General features: G+C 49.9%; 6 non-coding genes and 1 pseudogene across 6 annotated transcripts; all 7 read right to left on the reverse strand.

Annotated features, from left to right (window-relative positions):
- Positions 1–295: 295 nt before the first annotated feature.
- LOC139689717 (U2 spliceosomal RNA) lies at positions 296–488 on the reverse strand. Its single transcript, XR_011701352.1, has one exon. It is a non-coding gene; the product is annotated as a U2 spliceosomal RNA (small nuclear RNA).
- A 1,513-nt stretch (positions 489–2,001) lies between these two features.
- On the reverse strand, positions 2,002–2,194 carry LOC139689791 (U2 spliceosomal RNA). Its single transcript, XR_011701398.1, has one exon. It is a non-coding gene; the product is annotated as a U2 spliceosomal RNA (small nuclear RNA).
- Positions 2,195–3,707: 1,513 nt separating this feature from the next.
- LOC139689730 (U2 spliceosomal RNA) lies at positions 3,708–3,896 on the reverse strand. The gene has a single exon (XR_011701364.1). It is a non-coding gene; the product is annotated as a U2 spliceosomal RNA (small nuclear RNA).
- A 5,535-nt stretch (positions 3,897–9,431) lies between these two features.
- LOC139689761 (U2 spliceosomal RNA) lies at positions 9,432–9,537 on the reverse strand (annotated as a pseudogene).
- A 1,513-nt stretch (positions 9,538–11,050) lies between these two features.
- On the reverse strand, positions 11,051–11,243 carry LOC139689803 (U2 spliceosomal RNA). Its single transcript, XR_011701409.1, has one exon. It is a non-coding gene; the product is annotated as a U2 spliceosomal RNA (small nuclear RNA).
- A 1,513-nt stretch (positions 11,244–12,756) lies between these two features.
- Positions 12,757–12,949, reverse strand: LOC139689816 (U2 spliceosomal RNA). The gene has a single exon (XR_011701420.1). It is a non-coding gene; the product is annotated as a U2 spliceosomal RNA (small nuclear RNA).
- Positions 12,950–14,462: 1,513 nt separating this feature from the next.
- Positions 14,463–14,655, reverse strand: LOC139689827 (U2 spliceosomal RNA). Its single transcript, XR_011701431.1, has one exon. It is a non-coding gene; the product is annotated as a U2 spliceosomal RNA (small nuclear RNA).
- Positions 14,656–14,948: the final 293 nt, after the last annotated feature.

The raw sequence follows: 14,948 nt of genomic DNA on the forward strand, positions 1-14,948 counted from the left end.
TTACACTTACACTTTAAAGTGACGACGACTCTCTTCAGATGGGATTTTTTTTCTTCCCAAGTTTCTCTCCTTTTAATAATTCATTCCTTTTAATACTTCGTTGTGCTGCTTCAATTTGGATTACATTACTTTTGCTCCGCTCGCATGGAATAAAATCGCTTCTCTCCGCGAAAATGCAATTTCGCGAATATTTTTCCAGCCGGATCGCCTGAAATTTGCAAGTGCGAAAATAAATAATTTTCGCGGATCAATTTAAGCTTCAATCTGTTCTCATCAGCTTTTAAGTGGACCTTTTTAATGATGGGCCGATCCCGACGGTACTGCAATGCCGGGCCAACCCGCGGCAGGGATGGAGTAAACTCCGGGTACCCCGCCAATGTCCAAAAATCAGATTAATATTCTGGTCCCGCAATGCGGGACGTATCAGATATTAAGCTGATAAGAACAGATACTACACTTTGATCTTAGCCATAAGGCCGAGAAGCGATAAGGGAGCCCTTTTCTGCAATATTTACATGTGTAGGGACGACCCCGGAGCACTTGGGGCGGAGGGCGCAGGATTGGCGTAGGCGCCGCGGGGTGGCATTGGTCGGGGAGAATTCGCGTAGGATCCTGCGGGGGTGTTTCCGAAGGCTTCCTTGTTTTCCTGCAGCAAGAAAAGTTTTGGGGGGGCGCGGGGGGCAGGACGGCCGGAGCAATTGCGTCCCCGGAGTCCGGAGGCGAGACAGTAAATTGCAACGCGGAGTCCTTCGCTAGGTCGTGCCATCTCTGTGAGCGACACACGAGACGTATTGCAAGCTCTCTCCCCGCTTCCCGGGAAAGGTCGGGCGCAATTTTCAAACATTCCGAAAATGGAGGGGGGCATCCAGGACGGTAATAAAGGGCCCTTTTCGCCAGTATTCAGTGGTCGACAGTTTTTCGAAAAACGGGCTTCCTCTTCACTTCACTTCCTGTGTGGTAGAGATTTAAAATCGTGTGCTGTTCACTTACTTTGCATTAATCGTCATTAGTAAAAATACGCTTTCCTTATAAATAAATAAATACATAAATTAGGGTTTCTTCAAATATAAACAAATTAGGGTTTTCTTCAAATCGGAGAATAGGAATCGAAAAGGCTGTAAAAAAGTGGCGCTTTCAATTGCACAAGATGGAAAACCAGATTTCTCCATTGTTTATATTTTCCATTTTCTCGAAAAATATCGCGAAAATGGGCATCGATTTCCGCGAAATTCGCAAAAAATTTCTGAAAATTTTTTTGCAAAGATTTTTCCAATTTTTCCCGAGTGCTCGCGATCGGTCGTTTCCTCCGATGTATTGAGTTTCTTTTCCGTTCAATTTTTTTTCATCAAACACACACTCCTTTTACAAGAATTATCTTCGCATAAATTCTGTGGAAAGATTGGTGTTCAAAAACTAAGGTAAAAGAGTGGAACTCGCCTATTTCCGCGAGTCGATTCGCGTCGGGTCGTCTTGAATGACGCTCCTTGCCGGGAGCGCGCGCGCGCCATCTCTTCGGGGGGGGAGGTAAACAGCTGGAAGGAAGGGGCGTCACACGCCAAAGTTTGAAACGTGATCCGGCGCCTCTCTTCAACAGTTGTCGTCGTCTCCAATGATGGAATACTGAGGAGACAAGACGTTGTTGTTGTTGACGTTGCATTGAAAGCAGAAAAAATAATTGCATTATTTTCACAAAATTATATTTATTGTTACACTTACACTTTAAAGTGACGACGACTCTCTTCAGATGGGATTTTTTTTCTTCCCAAGTTTCTCTCCTTTTAATAATTCATTCCTTTTAATACTTCGTTGTGCTGCTTCAATTTGGATTACATTACTTTTGCTCCGCTCGCATGGAATAAAATCGCTTCTCTCCGCGAAAATGCAATTTCGCGAATATTTTTCCAGCCGGATCGCCTGAAATTTGCAAGTGCGAAAATAAATAATTTTCGCGGATCAATTTAAGCTTCAATCTGTTCTCATCAGCTTTTAAGTGGACCTTTTTAATGATGGGCCGATCCCGACGGTACTGCAATGCCGGGCCAACCCGCGGCAGGGATGGAGTAAACTCCGGGTACCCCGCCAATGTCCAAAAATCAGATTAATATTCTGGTCCCGCAATGCGGGACGTATCAGATATTAAGCTGATAAGAACAGATACTACACTTTGATCTTAGCCATAAGGCCGAGAAGCGATAAGGGAGCCCTTTTCTGCAATATTTACATGTGTAGGGACGACCCCGGAGCACTTGGGGCGGAGGGCGCAGGATTGGCGTAGGCGCCGCGGGGTGGCATTGGTCGGGGAGAATTCGCGTAGGATCCTGCGGGGGTGTTTCCGAAGGCTTCCTTGTTTTCCTGCAGCAAGAAAAGTTTTGGGGGGGCGCGGGGGGCAGGACGGCCGGAGCAATTGCGTCCCCGGAGTCCGGAGGCGAGACAGTAAATTGCAACGCGGAGTCCTTCGCTAGGTCGTGCCATCTCTGTGAGCGACACACGAGACGTATTGCAAGCTCTCTCCCCGCTTCCCGGGAAAGGTCGGGCGCAATTTTCAAACATTCCGAAAATGGAGGGGGGCATCCAGGACGGTAATAAAGGGCCCTTTTCGCCAGTATTCAGTGGTCGACAGTTTTTCGAAAAACGGGCTTCCTCTTCACTTCACTTCCTGTGTGGTAGAGATTTAAAATCGTGTGCTGTTCACTTACTTTGCATTAATCGTCATTAGTAAAAATACGCTTTCCTTATAAATAAATAAATACATAAATTAGGGTTTCTTCAAATATAAACAAATTAGGGTTTTCTTCAAATCGGAGAATAGGAATCGAAAAGGCTGTAAAAAAGTGGCGCTTTCAATTGCACAAGATGGAAAACCAGATTTCTCCATTGTTTATATTTTCCATTTTCTCGAAAAATATCGCGAAAATGGGCATCGATTTCCGCGAAATTCGCAAAAAATTTCTGAAAATTTTTTTGCAAAGATTTTTCCAATTTTTCCCGAGTGCTCGCGATCGGTCGTTTCCTCCGATGTATTGAGTTTCTTTTCCGTTCAATTTTTTTTCATCAAACACACACTCCTTTTACAAGAATTATCTTCGCATAAATTCTGTGGAAAGATTGGTGTTCAAAAACTAAGGTAAAAGAGTGGAACTCGCCTATTTCCGCGAGTCGATTCGCGTCGGGTCGTCTTGAATGACGCTCCTTGCCGGGAGCGCGCGCGCGCCATCTCTTCGGGGGGGGAGGTAAACAGCTGGAAGGAAGGGGCGTCACACGCCAAAGTTTGAAACGTGATCCGGCGCCTCTCTTCAACAGTTGTCGTCGTCTCCAATGATGGAATACTGAGGAGACAAGACGTTGTTGTTGTTGACGTTGCATTGAAAGCAGAAAAAATAATTGCATTATTTTCACAAAATTATATTTATTGTTACACTTACACTTTAAAGTGACGACGACTCTCTTCAGATGGGATTTTTTTTCTTCCCAAGTTTCTCTCCTTTTAATAATTCATTCCTTTTAATACTTCGTTGTGCTGCTTCAATTTGGATTACATTACTTTTGCTCCGCTCGCATGGAATAAAATCGCTTCTCTCCGCGAAAATGCAATTTCGCGAATATTTTTCCAGCCGGATCGCCTGAAATTTGCAAGTGCGAAAATAAATAATTTTCGCGGATCAATTTAAGCTTCAATCTGTTCTCATCAGCTTTTAAGTGGACCTTTTTAATGATGGGCCGATCCCGACGGTACTGCAATGCCGGGCCAACCCGCGGCAGGGATGGAGTAAACTCCGGGTACCCCGCCAATGTCCAAAAATCAGATTAATATTCTGGTCCCGCAATGCGGGACGTATCAGATATTAAGCTGATAAGAACAGATAAAAATGTTTATTTAAAATTCTTTAAATACAGAGTTTAAAATATTCAATTAGCAACTTACATATGTATATTTGATACAAGTCCGGCTCCCTCCAAGTGAGGGAGCCGGGGAACAAGTCTTTGCCCTTTTTTTTTCAGGGAATGTTTATATAGTTATACTGCTTCTCACACATTTGTTTTTTTTATATAGTACAGGTAATATGTTCACATTTTGGGGGGTTTCACTTTAGGGGGGGGTGACACTTGGGGAGCCGTTTATAAACTACGGCATTTTGTCCATTTATACACTATGGCTCATAAAAGAAAGGGGACAGAAAAGGTTTTACAAAAGAAGAAGTACGGAAAAAGGAAAAAAAAGGGAAAATGATTTTAATACGACTTCACTTTTGTCTTTATTTCAGCCTCCGGAGCCGTCCTCGTATTGTCGGTGACCCGTGATGTGCTCGACGTAGCAGTCCCGCGACCATCGGATGACGTCGCTCACCATTAGCCGCCGCATGGTGTTGCAGTATCGTCGAGGTAGGCCCAGGGATTTCAGGACGGGATCGTTCTTCGGGTCCCAAGTCCCCAGGCTTCCCACGACGATGGCGGCGACCGATGTTCTGCTTCCCTGCTGGCGGATGGTCTCTGCCAGGGCGGCATACTTCTCCTCCTTTGCGGTCCTGGCTGCCAGCAGTGCGTCGTCCGTATTCTCGAATGGGACCGCTACGTCGATCAGAGTCACAGTCTTGTCGGCCTGGTTAGTTATAACCAGGTCTGGTCTAAGAGTCGAGTCGGTGCCAGGTACTTGTTTGTTGACTCTGATTTCATCGTCACCTTTTCCCCGGCGTCCAATCAGAGCCTTGTAGAGTCGGTCTTGGACAGCGTTATGTCTACGCTGCCACGTCCTTGAATGCATTGTACAGTGGTTAATGACATGGGGCAGGGTCTCTTCCGCGTAGCCGCATCGCCGACACCGCTTGTCCCCGTTGGTTTCCCAACGGCGACAGGCATTGAGTGGGAGCAGGTCGAGCCGAGCCCTAAAGATGAACCTCCAATCACAAAACCTGGTGTACCTCCCTCCTGCCAGGAAGTGATTGGAGGCTTCAGACTTCGCCGAGGCACGAATGACTTTACCTTGGTCGGGCTTGGCGCTTACCTTGTTCAGGTAGTAGCGCCGCACCGCGACCTTCAGGGCACCCGTCAGTTGCCTCACGGCCTTCGGGGGAACCCTGATGAAAGGTGGTCGATCTTCTGAACCGTCATTCATGTCGCGGAACGAAATCTGCATCTCCTTTAGCTCGTCCGACCATCTCCAACTCAATCCAATGCGCGCGGCGATACGGCGTGACGCGGAACGAACCTGCGTGAAGAGGGAGCTGAAGTCACCGCTTTCCCTTCCAAAGTCATCCCGCAGACTACCGCTAAGGTACTCTGCGAGATCACCGGTGGTTGGCGGCCTCCTCAGCTTCCTCCGCACTACCTCCTTCAGGCGACCCCAGGCGAGCACTCTCACGTTGGGGTCACGGGAATGGAGGAGTCTATAACCCTGTACAATGGTCAAGATGTCGGTCAAGTCAGAAAGAGGGAGAAGACCTGCGCCGCCATGTTGATGGCCAATGAAGACCATCTCAGGCGATGCCCTTTTGGGCAAATGGAGCCAGCCCTTTGCGCAGGCCTTCAGCTTCTTGTCAATGTCAGTCAGATATTTTTTCTTTACGTTACCAGCCCGCAAGATGAACTCCAGTCTGGGCAGCAGGAAGATGTTGGTGGCGGCGATCTTCTGCCACGGGGCGAGGAGAGACTCGTCGATCTTGCTGACGTCCTCGCCCAAGCGCACCAGGTCCTCCTCGGGCGTCTGGTCCACGTGGAAACCGAAGGGGACCCCGAGGTACCGGTACGCCTCGCCGTCCTTCAGACTGGAGATGGCCGATCCCTGGATGGTTAGCTGGGACGGCTGCACGGGCTGGTTCGTAGAGAAATTTAGGTCCAGCGTGGCGCACTTGCTTGGCTTGAATTCTAATCCTGCTGCTGTTGCCTTCTCTCCTGCGATGGTCAGCAGGCGCTGCAGGTGCTCCTCGTCTCGGGCCACCAGCACCAAGTCGTCGGCGTATGCCAGGATGGCGATGTCCTGCCCCTGGACGACGACTCCGGACTTGCCTGCTTCTCCAGCGACCGCCCGTATCACCGGCTCCATCCCCAGATTGAAGATGGTCGGCGATAACGGGCACCCCTGCTTGACACCGGCGCAGATGTCAATGACGCCGGTGTCGCCGCTGGACGTCTTCACTACCGTGGAGCCCTTCTGCAGCTCCTCCACGGTCCTCCTCATCTCCTCAGGCAAGTCCATCCTCCTTAAGGTCTTCTGGAGGTGCTGGTGCGGAATGGACCCGAACGCGTTTCGAAGGTCAAGCCAAGCCAGTGCGATGTGGGAGTGTCTGCGTCTTGCCTCGTCGACAGCTGTCTGAAGGGTGAAATTGTGCTCGTGGCACCCCTCGAACTCCCGGAAGCCCTTTTGAGCCGGGTGCATCTTCTTCCCGCTGACCGCCCAGGATAGTATGCGGTCAGCCAGCACCCCGGCGTATAGCTTGGCGATGGTATTGCCAAGCGCAATGGGCCTCCAGTTGCCGATGTCCCGGCGGTCCCCCCCTTTGTGCAGGAGGACGGTTCGAGAGGTCTTCCACGAGGCCGGTGTTCTGGCCTCCTTCAGGCACCTGTCAAAGATTGCAGAAAGAATAAGTCCATGTCTATCGACCGCCCTCAGGTCGCCGTAGGTGAGGCCATCGGGGCCTGGAGCGGTGTTCTTCGTCCTAGACATGCGTCTCGTCACCTCTTCAGGAGTCACCCTTTCGAGGAGCAGTTTCTTCTCGGTCTCCGTTGTTCGACGGTAGACCGATTCATCATCCGTATCTTCGAAGCCCCCAATCCCGACATCCCCGTAGATTTGGCGGAAATGCTTTTCCACCTCCTCCGCGGGTATATCGCAATAGGGAGACCTCTCAGAAAGGATGCTTTCAACTGCCCTTCTGGGGTGGCTCCGGAAGAGTTTTTGTATGTCCGACGCCTTTTTGGCGTCGTAGTCCGGTACTTGTCTGCGTCTGGTCGGTGGTTTATGCGCAACGTTTCGCGGCCGAGGTGCTTCCTTTCCGTCTGCTTTCTTTGCCTCCTTTTTCCGCTCCGCCTGGATGCTGGCCACCAGTTCTTCTACCACGACCTCGAATTCTTCCCATGATTGGCCGGATGTATTGGCCAATCGGTCGAGCCACAGTTTCTCCTTCGGTCCTCCTGTGGGCCCGACAGGTCGTGGTGCTGCCAGATCTTCTGCTGCTTCTGCTGGTGGCGGATGTTCTTCATTTCCAGGCGGCGGTGACGGGATCTCAAAGTCACCGATCACGGGGGGCGGTTCCGGCTCCGGGTGTTCGGCCGGTTCAGCTGCTCTTGGTACGGAAATTTGCACCTCGGTCACGTTGGGCGGCGTTGCGCATCTAGCAGTCTCCTCGATTGCCTCCTGAAGGGGGACAATCAAGGGGGGAGGTCTTTTATGGGTCGACTTGTGGTTCGCTAATCCACGGCGGGTAGGACATGCAAAGGTGCATTGTTCGCACCGATACCGGAATGCCTCAGGTTCTTCCGCTTCCTTGCTGGTACCTCCCTTCAAGCAAGGGTGCGTGGATGGCTTGCGGCCGATAGTCTTGCCGCAGATGGAGCAGGCGTTGACGGATGTCAGTGTCAGGCCGTGCTGCTCCTTGAGGTGCCTCAGCAGGCTTCTCCTTGTCGCCGTCCACGCAGAAGCTCGGAATGACGTGGGGCATCCGGGCTCGGTGCAACCTAAGCTATCCGCCACGGGGAAGAAAACCACAAGTTGATTATCGACTCTCTTGGCCGACACCGTGGTGCCGGTCAGGAGACTCGTCGTGACCCTGTCAGTCGTCTGGGGGACGGGGGCTGTCTGGGGAGAGTCCTGGGAAGGAACCAGCGCTGGACGTCTGGCCGAGGATGAATCCGGGGGCGTCGTGAAGTCGTCGAGGGATGGGGAGGGAGGAGAGGAAGAGCGGGAGTGAGGGGGGGAATAGGTGACGTCAGAAAGGGGGGAAAAGGTCTCTAAGGGGATCTTTCGGACGCAAGAAGGAGAAGAAGAAGGAGAAGATACATTAGAATACACTGGTGAGCCATAGCGTACAAATGGACGGGGACGGCGCGTCCTTAGCGGCGAATCGCATTCGGGCGCGCCGCCGGGTGACCTAGGGGGGGCGGGGGGAGTAGTGGGGGAGCCGGGCGCTGATGCCTCGGCTCTCCTCCTTCGCAAAGTACGAGAGGAGGATGGGGGGGCGGAGGTTTTGGCACCCGGTGTTTCCGGGGCTTTTTTCGCGGCCCCCGCCCCCCCGTTTTTACGGGGGGGACGTGGGGGCATTGGGGGTTGTTAGCGCATGGGGAGGGGCCGGGGGGCACTCTTCCGCGGTCTTAAGGACCGTGGAAGAAGTTTAATTAAATCGTTAATTAAATCGTCCTTTTAAGGACGGGAAAAGGAAAAATTGTCCTTTTAAGGGCTATAAAAATTTCTAAGGACATTAACAATGGCCAAAAGGTAACAACGGGGGTACGGGGGGTCTTTTCCGCGGCCTGAAGGGCCGCGAAATAGAAAATTACAATTTTCAAACTTTTGAAATGCGCGGCGGCGTCCGCCTGGAGAAAGTTCAGGCGGCCGCCGAGGGTTGGCGCTGAGGGCGCACTACCACGCTTCTCGGCCCTTCTGGGCGGGACCGGGAGGAGATTTGAATGTTTTAGGGAGTTTTCCTGTCGCAACTGTGAAAGATGACGTCTTTCACCGAGTATTGCGATCAGGGGAGGAATGAGTGGTAATTCCGTCGGGCGTGAGGCGCGCCGAGCGTGAATTTACCAACGGGATGGCGGGAAAAGCGGAAAAACGGGTCTTGGCGAAGCGCGCGCCGTTTGAATCGCCCGCTCTGCGTCGGTCCTTACGGGACTCGACGGAGGGCGTCCCCTGGTGCCCTGAGGGGGCCGGGGAGGAGGGGGGAGAATTAAATTATTCACCACCGATCGGGCGTGACGCGCCCGCGGATCGGGGGAAGCGAGGGAAACCTGGTGCACACTACACCGGCCTGGAAGAGGCCTGGCGCTGCACCAGGGGTCGGGGGCGGCTTGGTGCTCAAACTACCGGTCCAGAAGGGACCCGGCAGTGCACCAGGGGACGGGGGAAACCCGGTGCTTAGGCTGCCGGTCCAGAAGGGATCCGGCAGTGCGCCCGGGGGAGGGGGGCTTTGATACGGCGTCGGATCTGAAGGATCCGGTGCCAGCCCGGGGGATATTCGCCCAGAAGGGGCGATTCGGATGATCCGTAGTGGATCCGGGGAGCCCAGAAGGGGCATTGGGTCCCACGGCCCGCCTTGAGGAGGCAATGGACCGTGGGGCCATTGGGGGAGGGGGGGGAGAAAGAGGGGAAGTGAGCAGAGCAGGCGCCTAGTGTCCTGTTACCCCTTCTCTCTGAGAGTATCCCGGGGGGCTTACCACTGGTGGGGGCCCATCCGGGACTCTTCAGAGAGGCACGGAAACGAAAGTGTAGCTGTTCATGAAAGAGATCGGGAGGAAAATTTACGTTAAAAAATACAAATCAAAGGAAATTAAGCTGATAAGAACAGATACTACACTTTGATCTTAGCCATAAGGCCGAGAAGCGATAAGGGAGCCCTTTTCTGCAATATTTACATGTGTAGGGACGACCCCGGAGCACTTGGGGCGGAGGGCGCAGGATTGGCGTAGGCGCCGCGGGGTGGCATTGGTCGGGGAGAATTCGCGTAGGATCCTGCGGGGGTGTTTCCGAAGGCTTCCTTGTTTTCCTGCAGCAAGAAAAGTTTTGGGGGGGCGCGGGGGGCAGGACGGCCGGAGCAATTGCGTCCCCGGAGTCCGGAGGCGAGACAGTAAATTGCAACGCGGAGTCCTTCGCTAGGTCGTGCCATCTCTGTGAGCGACACACGAGACGTATTGCAAGCTCTCTCCCCGCTTCCCGGGAAAGGTCGGGCGCAATTTTCAAACATTCCGAAAATGGAGGGGGGCATCCAGGACGGTAATAAAGGGCCCTTTTCGCCAGTATTCAGTGGTCGACAGTTTTTCGAAAAACGGGCTTCCTCTTCACTTCACTTCCTGTGTGGTAGAGATTTAAAATCGTGTGCTGTTCACTTACTTTGCATTAATCGTCATTAGTAAAAATACGCTTTCCTTATAAATAAATAAATACATAAATTAGGGTTTCTTCAAATATAAACAAATTAGGGTTTTCTTCAAATCGGAGAATAGGAATCGAAAAGGCTGTAAAAAAGTGGCGCTTTCAATTGCACAAGATGGAAAACCAGATTTCTCCATTGTTTATATTTTCCATTTTCTCGAAAAATATCGCGAAAATGGGCATCGATTTCCGCGAAATTCGCAAAAAATTTCTGAAAATTTTTTTGCAAAGATTTTTCCAATTTTTCCCGAGTGCTCGCGATCGGTCGTTTCCTCCGATGTATTGAGTTTCTTTTCCGTTCAATTTTTTTTCATCAAACACACACTCCTTTTACAAGAATTATCTTCGCATAAATTCTGTGGAAAGATTGGTGTTCAAAAACTAAGGTAAAAGAGTGGAACTCGCCTATTTCCGCGAGTCGATTCGCGTCGGGTCGTCTTGAATGACGCTCCTTGCCGGGAGCGCGCGCGCGCCATCTCTTCGGGGGGGGAGGTAAACAGCTGGAAGGAAGGGGCGTCACACGCCAAAGTTTGAAACGTGATCCGGCGCCTCTCTTCAACAGTTGTCGTCGTCTCCAATGATGGAATACTGAGGAGACAAGACGTTGTTGTTGTTGACGTTGCATTGAAAGCAGAAAAAATAATTGCATTATTTTCACAAAATTATATTTATTGTTACACTTACACTTTAAAGTGACGACGACTCTCTTCAGATGGGATTTTTTTTCTTCCCAAGTTTCTCTCCTTTTAATAATTCATTCCTTTTAATACTTCGTTGTGCTGCTTCAATTTGGATTACATTACTTTTGCTCCGCTCGCATGGAATAAAATCGCTTCTCTCCGCGAAAATGCAATTTCGCGAATATTTTTCCAGCCGGATCGCCTGAAATTTGCAAGTGCGAAAATAAATAATTTTCGCGGATCAATTTAAGCTTCAATCTGTTCTCATCAGCTTTTAAGTGGACCTTTTTAATGATGGGCCGATCCCGACGGTACTGCAATGCCGGGCCAACCCGCGGCAGGGATGGAGTAAACTCCGGGTACCCCGCCAATGTCCAAAAATCAGATTAATATTCTGGTCCCGCAATGCGGGACGTATCAGATATTAAGCTGATAAGAACAGATACTACACTTTGATCTTAGCCATAAGGCCGAGAAGCGATAAGGGAGCCCTTTTCTGCAATATTTACATGTGTAGGGACGACCCCGGAGCACTTGGGGCGGAGGGCGCAGGATTGGCGTAGGCGCCGCGGGGTGGCATTGGTCGGGGAGAATTCGCGTAGGATCCTGCGGGGGTGTTTCCGAAGGCTTCCTTGTTTTCCTGCAGCAAGAAAAGTTTTGGGGGGGCGCGGGGGGCAGGACGGCCGGAGCAATTGCGTCCCCGGAGTCCGGAGGCGAGACAGTAAATTGCAACGCGGAGTCCTTCGCTAGGTCGTGCCATCTCTGTGAGCGACACACGAGACGTATTGCAAGCTCTCTCCCCGCTTCCCGGGAAAGGTCGGGCGCAATTTTCAAACATTCCGAAAATGGAGGGGGGCATCCAGGACGGTAATAAAGGGCCCTTTTCGCCAGTATTCAGTGGTCGACAGTTTTTCGAAAAACGGGCTTCCTCTTCACTTCACTTCCTGTGTGGTAGAGATTTAAAATCGTGTGCTGTTCACTTACTTTGCATTAATCGTCATTAGTAAAAATACGCTTTCCTTATAAATAAATAAATACATAAATTAGGGTTTCTTCAAATATAAACAAATTAGGGTTTTCTTCAAATCGGAGAATAGGAATCGAAAAGGCTGTAAAAAAGTGGCGCTTTCAATTGCACAAGATGGAAAACCAGATTTCTCCATTGTTTATATTTTCCATTTTCTCGAAAAATATCGCGAAAATGGGCATCGATTTCCGCGAAATTCGCAAAAAATTTCTGAAAATTTTTTTGCAAAGATTTTTCCAATTTTTCCCGAGTGCTCGCGATCGGTCGTTTCCTCCGATGTATTGAGTTTCTTTTCCGTTCAATTTTTTTTCATCAAACACACACTCCTTTTACAAGAATTATCTTCGCATAAATTCTGTGGAAAGATTGGTGTTCAAAAACTAAGGTAAAAGAGTGGAACTCGCCTATTTCCGCGAGTCGATTCGCGTCGGGTCGTCTTGAATGACGCTCCTTGCCGGGAGCGCGCGCGCGCCATCTCTTCGGGGGGGGAGGTAAACAGCTGGAAGGAAGGGGCGTCACACGCCAAAGTTTGAAACGTGATCCGGCGCCTCTCTTCAACAGTTGTCGTCGTCTCCAATGATGGAATACTGAGGAGACAAGACGTTGTTGTTGTTGACGTTGCATTGAAAGCAGAAAAAATAATTGCATTATTTTCACAAAATTATATTTATTGTTACACTTACACTTTAAAGTGACGACGACTCTCTTCAGATGGGATTTTTTTTCTTCCCAAGTTTCTCTCCTTTTAATAATTCATTCCTTTTAATACTTCGTTGTGCTGCTTCAATTTGGATTACATTACTTTTGCTCCGCTCGCATGGAATAAAATCGCTTCTCTCCGCGAAAATGCAATTTCGCGAATATTTTTCCAGCCGGATCGCCTGAAATTTGCAAGTGCGAAAATAAATAATTTTCGCGGATCAATTTAAGCTTCAATCTGTTCTCATCAGCTTTTAAGTGGACCTTTTTAATGATGGGCCGATCCCGACGGTACTGCAATGCCGGGCCAACCCGCGGCAGGGATGGAGTAAACTCCGGGTACCCCGCCAATGTCCAAAAATCAGATTAATATTCTGGTCCCGCAATGCGGGACGTATCAGATATTAAGCTGATAAGAACAGATACTACACTTTGATCTTAGCCATAAGGCCGAGAAGCGATAAGGGAGCCCTTTTCTGCAATATTTACATGTGTAGGGACGACCCCGGAGCACTTGGGGCGGAGGGCGCAGGATTGGCGTAGGCGCCGCGGGGTGGCATTGGTCGGGGAGAATTCGCGTAGGATCCTGCGGGGGTGTTTCCGAAGGCTTCCTTGTTTTCCTGCAGCAAGAAAAGTTTTGGGGGGGCGCGGGGGGCAGGACGGCCGGAGCAATTGCGTCCCCGGAGTCCGGAGGCGAGACAGTAAATTGCAACGCGGAGTCCTTCGCTAGGTCGTGCCATCTCTGTGAGCGACACACGAGACGTATTGCAAGCTCTCTCCCCGCTTCCCGGGAAAGGTCGGGCGCAATTTTCAAACATTCCGAAAATGGAGGGGGGCATCCAGGACGGTAATAAAGGGCCCTTTTCGCCAGTATTCAGTGGTCGACAGTTTTTCGAAAAACGGGCTTCCTCTTCACTTCACTTCCTGTGTGGTAGAGATTTAAAATCGTGTGCTGTTCACTTACTTTGCATTAATCGTCATTAGTAAAAATACGCTTTCCTTATAAATAAATAAATACATAAATTAGGGTTTCTTCAAATATAAACAAATTAGGGTTTTCTTCAAATCGGAGAATAGGAATCGAAAAGGCTGTAAAAAAGTGGCGCTTTCAATTGCACAAGATGGAAAACCAGATTTCTCCATTGTTTATATTTTCCATTTTCTCGAAAAATATCGCGAAAATGGGCATCGATTTCCGCGAAATTCGCAAAAAATTTCTGAAAATTTTTTTGCAAAGATTTTTCCAATTTTTCCCGAGTGCTCGCGATCGGTCGTTTCCTCCGATGTATTGAGTTTCTTTTCCGTTCAATTTTTTTTCATCAAACACACACTCCTTTTACAAGAATTATCTTCGCATAAATTCTGTGGAAAGATTGGTGTTCAAAAACTAAGGTAAAAGAGTGGAACTCGCCTATTTCCGCGAGTCGATTCGCGTCGGGTCGTCTTGAATGACGCTCCTTGCCGGGAGCGCGCGCGCGCCATCTCTTCGGGGGGGGAGGTAAACAGCTGGAAGGAAGGGGCGTCACACGCCAAAGTTTGAAACGTGATCCGGCGCCTCTCTTCAACAGTTGTCGTCGTCTCCAATGATGGAATACTGAGGAGACAAGACGTTGTTGTTGTTGACGTTGCATTGAAAGCAGAAAAAATAATTGCATTATTTTCACAAAATTATATTTATTGTTACACTTACACTTTAAAGTGACGACGACTCTCTTCAGATGGGATTTTTTTTCTTCCCAAGTTTCTCTCCTTTTAATAATTCATTCCTTTTAATACTTCGTTGTGCTGCTTCAATTTGGATTACATTACTTTTGCTCCGCTCGCATGGAATAAAATCGCTTCTCTCCGCGAAAATGCAATTTCGCGAATATTTTTCCAGCCGGATCGCCTGAAATTTGCAAGTGCGAAAATAAATAATTTTCGCGGATCAATTTAAGCTTCAATCTGTTCTCATCAGCTTTTAAGTGGACCTTTTTAATGATGGGCCGATCCCGACGGTACTGCAATGCCGGGCCAACCCGCGGCAGGGATGGAGTAAACTCCGGGTACCCCGCCAATGTCCAAAAATCAGATTAATATTCTGGTCCCGCAATGCGGGACGTATCAGATATTAAGCTGATAAGAACAGATACTACACTTTGATCTTAGCCATAAGGCCGAGAAGCGATAAGGGAGCCCTTTTCTGCAATATTTACATGTGTAGGGACGACCCCGGAGCACTTGGGGCGGAGGGCGCAGGATTGGCGTAGGCGCCGCGGGGTGGCATTGGTCGGGGAGAATTCGCGTAGGATCCTGCGGGGGTGTTTCCGAAGGCTTCCTTGTTTTCCTGCAGCAAGAAAAGTTTTGGGGGGGCGCGGGGGGCAGGACGGCCGGAGCAATTGCGTCCCCGGAGTCCGGAGGCGAGACAGTAAATTGCAACGCGGAGTCCTTCGCTAGGTCGTGCCATCTCTGTGAGCGACAC

Source organism: Hetaerina americana, unplaced genomic scaffold (genome assembly GCF_022747635.1).
Source record: "Hetaerina americana unplaced genomic scaffold, ioHetAmer1.1.p SCAF_270, whole genome shotgun sequence".
NCBI lineage: Eukaryota > Metazoa > Arthropoda > Insecta > Odonata > Calopterygidae > Hetaerina > Hetaerina americana.